This window comes from Vulpes vulpes, chromosome 13 (assembly GCF_048418805.1).
Source record: "Vulpes vulpes isolate BD-2025 chromosome 13, VulVul3, whole genome shotgun sequence".
In the NCBI taxonomy this organism is placed as follows: domain Eukaryota; kingdom Metazoa; phylum Chordata; class Mammalia; order Carnivora; family Canidae; genus Vulpes; species Vulpes vulpes.
The window spans coordinates 889545-898685 of record NC_132792.1 but is presented as its reverse complement, the minus strand read 5'-3'; the positions used below and the strand labels follow the sequence as shown (position 1 = coordinate 898685).

Below are 9141 nucleotides of genomic sequence, written 5' to 3'. Positions count from 1 at the left end.
GTCCTCCCCGGTTTGCTCCACTTTTAGGATCTACGCGTGCAAGGTGCCCCAGCAGCTCCCTCCAGGCTCACTCTTCTTCAGGTTCAGATTCAACAGGAAAATAAGTAAGGGTCTCTTCCTCTTGAATGTTTGCGTCCTGAGCCTATGTCCCGGGGGCAGCACACCTAACCCATCCCTGGAGCAGCAGCAGGGGTGACGTCGGGGCTGGTCTTGTCCAAAGCCACGCGGACCACCCACGGGGCCCTGGTGCGGGCAAAGGGCGGATCCCAAGCTGGGCCCTTGGCAGGAGGAAGCAGGAGGAGGCCAGAGGCCGTGAACCCAGCGGGTCTAGGTGTCAGCCCCGAGGCCAGCACACCCCGGGTGTCGCCTACGGGCGGCGGAGTCAGAGTGGCAGGATCCGTGCTCCCGAGGCACTCAAGTCCGTGTCAGGTATCACCAGCCCAGCCGGGTGTCATGTTGAGTCTCCAACCAGAAACGCTCCCTGACGCCTTCCGACCCGATGGCCGCGAGGCCGCCCTTCCGCACCTCCTGCCCCCAGACCCGCCCTGTGCCTCTGCCTCTCGCAAGAGGTCCCCTGGGACTCCCCAGTCTCCGCAGCGCCGGGCCAGAGGCAGAGCCAGGGGTAGGGCTGGTCTGCGGAGGCCCCCGGATGGCGCGGCTCAGTGAGGACGGCCTGGGACGCCCGGGGCCTGGCTCGGGCAGGTCCTGGCCTCGGAGAAGATCCCGCTGCCAGGCACGGGGGCGCAGCCTGCAACCAGAGCGGCCTGCACGGCCAGCGCCGGGGCTAAGCAGGCGGGCGACAAACAGGTCCCCAGACAAGCTGCCTGCGGCTCAGAGCCGCCACCATCCCGACCATGCGCTGTGAGGAAACTGAGGCAGGACTCCTCTGGTTGGCCCGGCAGGGCTCTGGAACACCCAGAGCGGGTGGGGGAGGGACACGTGACCCCAGGCCCTCCTCCTGGCCTGCAGGGTGCAGCCTGGCTCGGGGAGGGACCACGCGACAGCAAGGGGCAGGGGGCGTTGACCCGGAGCTGGACTGAAAGACCAAAGAAGTGAGCAAACGGGGGCACCGCCCCCCCCAGGACCCACTGAGGCTGCGCCTTCTCCGGAGACCAAAGCCCCTTGGAGATCCCAGGTGGGTCCCCAGGGCGCATGTCTCGGAGCGGTTCCAGCCAGGTCCATGCTCTGGCCACGACCCAGCCTTCCGTCCGCTCAGCCGTTCCTCTAGGGGAGGGCACCCCAGTGCCCCCAGCCCCCGGCCACCCCTACAGGGTCCTCACGTAGCTGGGACACCTGCTCGTGACGCCGACCAGGAACTGGGCGGCCGTGGCACACGCAGGCAAGTGAGCTCACGGGGAACATCCAGGCGGGTGTCGGGGCTCGGCCGGCCGTGCCCCCCGCCCTGCGCACCCCTGCACACGCTCAGCCTCCGGGCTCACCAAGCCTCTGAGTGTCACCCTGGCGGCCGACGGGGCGGCACATATTCCGGTGTTTCTGGTTAGTGGCGCTCACTGCCCGTTCGTACCCGCCGCCCCGCAGCCCGCCGCCCCGCCCTGGGAGCATCCTCTCCATATCCGAAGCCCACAGTCTCCTGCGTTTCCATCCTTTGCTTCTCGCCCGTCGGGACGTCGTAAAGCACCCTGACACCGCCCCGCGTGTGGCCCGCGCTCTGGGGCCGGCCTCGCCGGGGGCCGCCAGTGTCCCCGCTGTCGTTCAGGGCAGGAGGCAGTTCTGATGTGGGAGAGCTCATCAGTCACTTCCCTCACGGCTTCTGCTAGGCTGGCCTTGATTAAAAGCATGCTTCCGCCCCCAAGGCCACAAAGATATTCTCCTGCATGTTTTAAAATCATCATTTTACTGTTCTTATTTATGTACTGAATTCATCTGGAGTTAATCTAGTTAATATGGCGGCAAGTGGGAGACCTGGCTTATGTTTCCCCATAAAGAACTCCCATATTTCTCATACTGTTTAGTAACCGACCTCCCCCTTCCCAAATACGCAGCCTCCGCCAGCGGCTCGCCCACGCCGGGGGTGTCCTCCGCAGCCCCCCGCGCCCCGCACGCCGCAGCCCTGCGGCCCACACGCCTCCCCCCTGCTCCGTACCCTGAATGCCGGCAAGTGAGCTCCCCTCATGCTCAAAACTTCATCATCCTTTTCAAAATGTGTTAAGCTATTCATAGGGTTTATTTTTCTAAATTAAATTTAGAATCCATTTTCCAAGTTCCAAAAACTCCTATTGAGGGTTTTGATCAGATAATGTGTTGAATCCATAAATGAATTTAGGAAAAGTCGGCATCTGTGCAGTCTCTGGTTATCCCGCTCCCGAGAACGGCCGTACTGGTCAGCAAAGGCTACGGCAGGTGTGCGTAACGAGCGGCCCCGGCAGCTCACAGCAACCGGCCCTTCACGTCCTGCTCGCGTGGGGAGCCCGGGGCTCTGCTGGGCTCACCCTGCCTGGGCAGCCTGGGCCTGGCCGCCGCTGCGCTCAGGGCTGTTCACGGGTCTCTTTGTTCTCTCCGCACCTGTGGACAGTCCTGGGGGGATGGAGAGAGGAGCAGGACCCCTGCGCTGTCTCTGGAGGCCTCGGCTCAGCAGGGCAGGTGCACCGTTGCTCTGCCCGCCGCTCCCGCCAGCCGAGTGGCCACGTCCACACCAGCCGGAGGGGGCGGTGACGGCGACTGTGTCCAATCTCACTGTAAGGAGTCAAGATCTGAAAACAGCCATTAATCTCCTGCACAGGTGCACCTCCTTATTTATCCAGATCAGTTTGCAAGTTAACCACGAGAGCCGCCCGTGACTCCTGCCCTCCAGACCCTGCCCGTTGCTCAAATGGCTCACCTGCTGCGGGCAGGGGTGGAGAAGCCGGCTGTCCCTGTTCCCGGCGGCTCCGGAGGCCACCTCACCTACACGAGGAAGCGAAACCCAGGTCCCTGTGCTGCTCCGTCAGCTCGGGGCCACGTTTTCAGGACCATGAAGTGAGCAGACTCGCATGGAGCTCGGCCCTGCAGTCAGGCCGCGCCCACTCCAGGGCTCACTCTGCTCTGCTGTGCGTCCCTGCACATCCCACGTGAGCCCTGGGCCTCCAGCCCTCCTGCGTGTGAGTGCCAGCTCCGGGCCCGACGACTTCCAGAGGCTCTTCCCAAATCTAGGACACTTCATGCATCTGTGGTTTCTGAGTCTTTGGAAGGAGAGTCCCAGCGTGGAAAAGAGTGAGGAAACGTGCTGCTCTGGGGTGGGGGGTGCAGAGATGAGGGCCGGCGGGGGCCTGGTTGTGCATCCAGGGAGCGGCGTGTGTATGTGTGTGTGTGTGTGTTGGGGGAGGCGGACAGGCAGGAAGGCTCACCGTGTTCAAGTTTTTAAGAGAAGTAATGGGGCGGAAAGAGCAGAACGGTCCTCTGTGGCTGGAAATGTCAGAACTCGGAACCAGTGTCTGGAAGACGTGCTGAACAGACTTCAAGTCAATCCGGGAGCCAGTTTACTCCCAGGCAGGGCTCCCCAGAGATGAAGCAGGCTCCCTCGGCGTGCGGCGAGGGCTCCGGGCCTGGGCAGGGCACCGGGGCACTGGCTCTGGCCCGCAGGGTTGGTCTTGTGGCAAAATGCACCCTCTGGGTGACTCTTCTTCTCCTTTTAAAGATTGTACTTATTAGAGAGAGAGAGAGAGAGAGAGAGAGCACAGGCAGAGGGAGCAGCAGAGGGGGAGGGAGAAGCAGACCCGTCGCTGAGCAGGGAGCCCGATGATGCAGGACTCGATCCCAGGCCCCCGGGATCATGACCTGAGTGGAAGGCAGACGATTCACCCACGGAGGCCCCCAGGTGCCCCAGGGCAACTCCTCCTTTAGGTCCAGCAGCAGACGACATCCCGGCGCCTCCCCTCACCCTTTCTCCCCTTGAATGCACCCCCAACTCCGCCAGAGGGGCCCCGCAGTGGAGTCAGCCCGATGGATCCCGTGTCCCAGACACCTGGGCGTCCCCCGCACAGTCTGCCTCGAGGGGCTGCAGAGGGGAGCTCAGGGGCCAGGGTGGGCAGCGGGGGCAGGAAGGAGGCGGCAGAAAGGAGAGGGATGGAGGAGGAGACCCTCCAATCCTTCCAGCCCTTGCTGGGTTCTTGGATCTGAGCTTTTCCTTCTGGCAGGGACTCGAGGGCAGACGAGCTCTGGGGCCGACACCCTGGGACACACTAGGCGTCGGCGCAGGTGATCCGAGGAGATGCCACAGCACGAAGTAGATGCAGGGGGAGGGAGGAGAGAAGGCCTCTCCCCTTCTCTCCTAAGAGGCCTCTCTCCTAAGAAGAGGAGCCGGCGGGCAGAGTGTCCTAAGACCCCAGCCCGGGGCGCCTCTGCGTCCCTCCCTGGCCCCGGGGTCTCCCAGGTGGGCTGGAGCCGACAGCGGGCGCGGGGCGGGGGCCTCCCAGGACTCGGCCTCTGGGCCTCCCCTCTGCTCTCTGCTCCCTGCCCCCGCCGGCCTGGGCAGGTCAGTGAGCTGCGGACCGGCCTTCTGAAGGGCAATCAGCAGGGAGGGCTTGGGGCAGGGGCGCCGTGCTCACGCTGCTCCATCCCCTGGGCTCCCTGCCCCACTGCAGCCGCTGGACTCCGCCACCTGTGCTTCCTTACCTGACCCCCCCTCTGGCAGCCAGGGGGGCCCGCCCACGTGCACAGAGGCCAGAGGTGCTGAGGAACCAGCAGCCTGAGGACCAGCCCTGGGCGATTGGCCAGTGGCCGTTAGCATAGCAAGACCCCGATCCTCTGGCCCTTAGGCTGAGCTGATGTCACGGTGTGCGCAGGATACCATGGCCCAGAGTCGCGACTTCCACGGCCCCTTGCGTGGAAACGCGCCCTTGGCTGGCCGCTTCCTTCCCTGCCTCCGATCCCCTCTCCCAAGCTGGTTCCCAGACTGTCTCCCAAAGAAGCAGGGTGCACCCGGAGTCCTCCTCTCGAGCTCTGCTTCGGCGGAACCCCAACCAGGACACGGGCTGCCCGTGCACGAGTGTGGGTTGGACACGGACCAGTGCCCCCGCCTCGAGGGCAGCGACCCCTCCTGCCTCCTCACAGTGCCAAGGACAGAGCAGAGGGAGCGACGCCAGTCCGGGGGCCCCTGAGCCTCGCTCCTGGCCCAGCATGTGCTCCTGAGCAGGAAACCAAGCGCTCTCTCACTCATGCTAAATGGTCAGGCCCCGGGACCCCCTGTAGGGTGCACCTCCGGGGCAGAGCCTGGGGGATGCCGCCCCCTGGGAACGCTGGGGTCTGATGCTGGTGTCATTGCTCTGGCCAGCCCCTCACCAGCAACAGCTACTGGCGTGGCCCCTGGGGAACCTGGGGAGGACGGGGTCAGGCTTACGGCTCTCTCTTCTGGCCCAAGGAGTTAAGGTGGTCCCATGAGAGCAACCCTGAGCGCCAGGAGAACTCTCCACGCCCGCCCCCAGGGAGCTCCCCGCCTGCCTCTGCTCATGGGGGGCCCAAGCACAGCACGGCCTGGAGGACCCCAACCTGACCCTGAAGGAGTTCAGAGCCCCTCCCCACTGGCAGGGGGAGATCCTGGGCCGGACGAGGGGAGCCCTGGGGCTGCAGGTGTGCACGGGGCCGGGGAGCCAGGGCAGTGTCCCCTGGGCTGGTAGTGACAACGAGAAAGGGATAATGATTCTTCATAAGAACGACGCCCAGCTTTGTACTGAGGAGCGCGCGTGCCGTCTCCCTCGACTCCCTTAGCAACCCTCAGGAGCGCGTGCGAGTACCCGCCTGGCGTTCTCCACGAGAGACCGGAGGGTAAGGGATGAATTCCGAAGCTCAAGATCCCCTAAATAGCGTCGAGAGGCCGGCATTGTGTGGAAGACAGAAGGGACGCGGGACGCGCCGTCCTCTGGTGGCTGGCCTGGGACTTGGGGCTGCGGGCCGGTGCTCACACCTGAGGCTCTCGTGGGCTCTGCTTACCCGCGACTGGCGCTCACGTCCTCTCTTGATTCTCAGAGAAACCCTCCGGATGGATGAAGCAATCAGGGCCCAGAGGGGGTGAGGTGGGTCTGGACACTCAGCAGCCCCGCATCCCACCTCGTGCCTCTGCTCCTCCTGGGCCGGGCGCCCCTCCCAGCCTCTCCACGGCGCCACCTCGCCCTCGCTCCCTCGGCCTGGATGCCCACCCACCGCAGCGGGACGTTCCCCTTCCGCCGCCCAAAGGTCAGTGCCCCCCCCCAGCACCACTCATGTTTCCATGGTAACCACATTTCCCTGGGAGGACTCACGGGCCTTTGTCCATCGCCTCTTGCACGCCTGCAGCCCAGCACGGGGAAGGTGCCCGCCGCCGGCCACGGCCCAGCCATGTGCACAAACAAGGTCGCTCTGGCCCCGCAGAGCCGCGCGAGCACCTCCTCCGCGCCAGGCCCCCCGGCTGAGGTTGGATTGGCCCAGCCCCTGCCAGCAAGACAAGGACGGGCCATGAAAGCAGCTGGGGGCGGGGTGGGGGGGGACTGGCACCTGGGCTGTGCTGGTCACGCCCTATGCTTTGCTCATGGTCCGTTTTATCTCCATGACCAGCATCCGAGGTGGGGACATTCTTCTTCAAGGAACCAATAAATAAACGGGCACCTGGAGACGTTTGGTGGCTTCTGCAGAGCCTCTCAGGTCAGGACAGGAATTCAAACCAAGTGTGTCCCACCTCCAAGCGCCCGATGGCCTTGATGAGGCTGGAAGGACAGGCCCATCGTGTGATATCGGCGGCACTTGGCTGTCTCACGAGCCCGTTCACTCACCTTGGATGGTGACGCACCTGCTTCTCATCAGAGCCACCTCCTGGGACTCCCAGCACGGGATGCACCGGAGCTTGGAGAGCCTGGGGTGCCCACACACGGGGACGCTCATCTTCCCGTGAAGAACAGAGCCAGCCAAGTGGAGCTCGTGTGCTGTTGGCCGTGATGGAAACTGAAAACATTTGTGTGTTGTCCGCACTCCAGGGCGCTGCCAAACGAGTCCTCGCTTTCTCTGCACTTGATGCAGGCAGCCTGGATAAACACGACCCAGACGACTTTTACTGAAATTATCCAAGTAATTGCTCTCGTTTTTGTTTTCTACATAAAATCATGTTTGCTGGACCCCGAGAGGGTGCTCAGGACCAAACTAGGTTGTGTGAAATTGAAAATATGGGAAAAACCAGACCATGGAAGCATGTAGGCTGGTTATGGAGAAACGTCAATTATAGGAAACAGATGCCCTCTACTTACAGAATATGTTATGCCAGACCAACTCCCACAAATAATGGCCATTAGGGCTGGATGAGAGGAAGATAAACTGCTGTTGGAAGGCCCTGGCACATGACCAAGACGGCCAAGATCTCGTCTCCACGAGGAGGAGCAGAGCAGGTAAGGGAAAGCTGCCCCTCCGGGGACATTGGCGATTTGCTGGGCAGGGAGCTGTGGAAGGGGGTCTTGTGGGTCTGGAAAGGTCAGAGAGGAGTCAAGGACTTTCCAGGCCATCGTCTCCGGAGGAGCCAAGGTCCATGAGAAAAGAGAAGCTCACAGAAGTGAGCCCACCACTTTGAACAGATGTTCCCTTGGAGAATTTGCAGAACCCCAGCCTCACAAGGTCCATGAGAGAGCACAAAGCAGTGACTCCAGGCCAAGAAGCCAAGGAGCAGAGTCCCCTAGAGCATAGGAGAAAACACCAGAGGGAAGAGCCCGCCGAGCACCTCACGTTTTCTGTAGGGGCCCCTATGGTGCAGGCTGGGACCAAGGACCAACTAGAACGAGGCCACCTTGCAACACCTGAGATCCAGCCTCGTGTCCCTGCTTGGCCAGCACGGCGTCCTGCTCCTGCAGCTGGGAAGGAGGACAGTACGTCCGCTCGGGTGGAAGACGGCCTCACCCAGACCCCGCAACGATGTCGCAATGTGTCAGGCATGACAACACAACTGGAAAGAAACACAAGGCCATAGACACTGACCTACGTGTGGTCCATGGTCCGGACACCAGTGTTCTCAGATACTCAGTGGGGAGTCTGCTTCAGAGATTCTCTGCCCCTCTCCCTCGGCCCCTCCCCCTGCTCATGCACACGCTCTCTCTCACATAAATATTTTAAGATTTTATTTATTTATTCATGAGAGACACAGAGAGAGGCAGAGACACAGGCAGAGGGAGAAGCAGGCTCCCTGCGGGGAGCCCGATGCAGGACTTGATCCCAGGACCCCAGGATCACGAACTGAGCCAAAGGCAGACACTCAACCACGGAGCCACCCAGGTGCTCCATCAAATAAATAAATAAATATTTTTTAAAAAAGACAACTCTAGAAGTTGAGGCTCAGTCAGGAGACATAAACCATGAATCAGAACCGAGAAATCTTAATATAGACAGTTATTCACTGTTTCCAGGGGACTAGCCACCAAGATGCCCAGAGAACACTAAAGAATAAGGAGGAAACTCTGGGGACGAGGACATGAAGGGGCAACCTGCCAGCCTGTGGCCCCGAGCACCCTGGAGAGGCCGCGGCCCAGGTGTAGACGTCCACGGAGGGGCCACAGCCAGCACCGCGAACCCCCAGCACCCACGGAGCTACCAACAAAGCCACCGGGGAGCTTCACGCCAGGAGTTTAAATTCAGAAGGAAAGGTTCTGAAGTGGAAGCCTGGGAACTCAGGAAGGGAAACCGCGACAGGGAGGAGAAACGTGTGGGGGGCGATCATGAAAGCTGTGTGCTTAGTATGTACAGGAAATAAAAATAGGAGGACTCCCAACTTCCCCCAATGGCAGGATAGCTCCGGTTTGACTAACCCTTCTGTCCTAACAATGATAAATCTTAGAGAAAATATGTAAACAACTGCTTCTCTAAAAGTAAAAATAAATAAATAAAATCAACACACAAAACCCAGTTTCATTTCCATACACGATGAACAATCTGAAAAGAACGTCACACAAACAATCCCACTTAAAACGGCATCAAAAGAATTAAAACCCTGGGGAATTGACTTAACCAAGGAGGTGAAAGTTATGTACAATGAAAACTTTGAAACTCTGCCGAAAGGAATTAAAGATCCAAATAAGAGGGAGCACATCCCTAGGTCAGAGGATCACAAGACTAAGTACGGCTGAAATATCCGTATTACCCAAAGTGATCTGCAGATCGGGTGCAAAGCCTACCAAAATCCCAATGACTTTTTTTTTT

At 60.8% G+C, this 9141-nt stretch overlaps 1 long non-coding RNA gene across 1 annotated transcript; it reads right to left on the bottom strand.

The window, feature by feature from the left end:
• Positions 1–2169: 2169 nt before the first annotated feature.
• Positions 2170–4346, bottom strand: LOC140595033 (uncharacterized). Its single transcript, XR_011996436.1, has 2 exons — positions 2840–4346; positions 2170–2711 (listed from the first exon to the last, which is right to left on the bottom strand). It is a non-coding gene; the product is annotated as an uncharacterized lncRNA (long non-coding RNA).
• Between the last annotated feature and the right edge of the window lie 4795 nt (positions 4347–9141).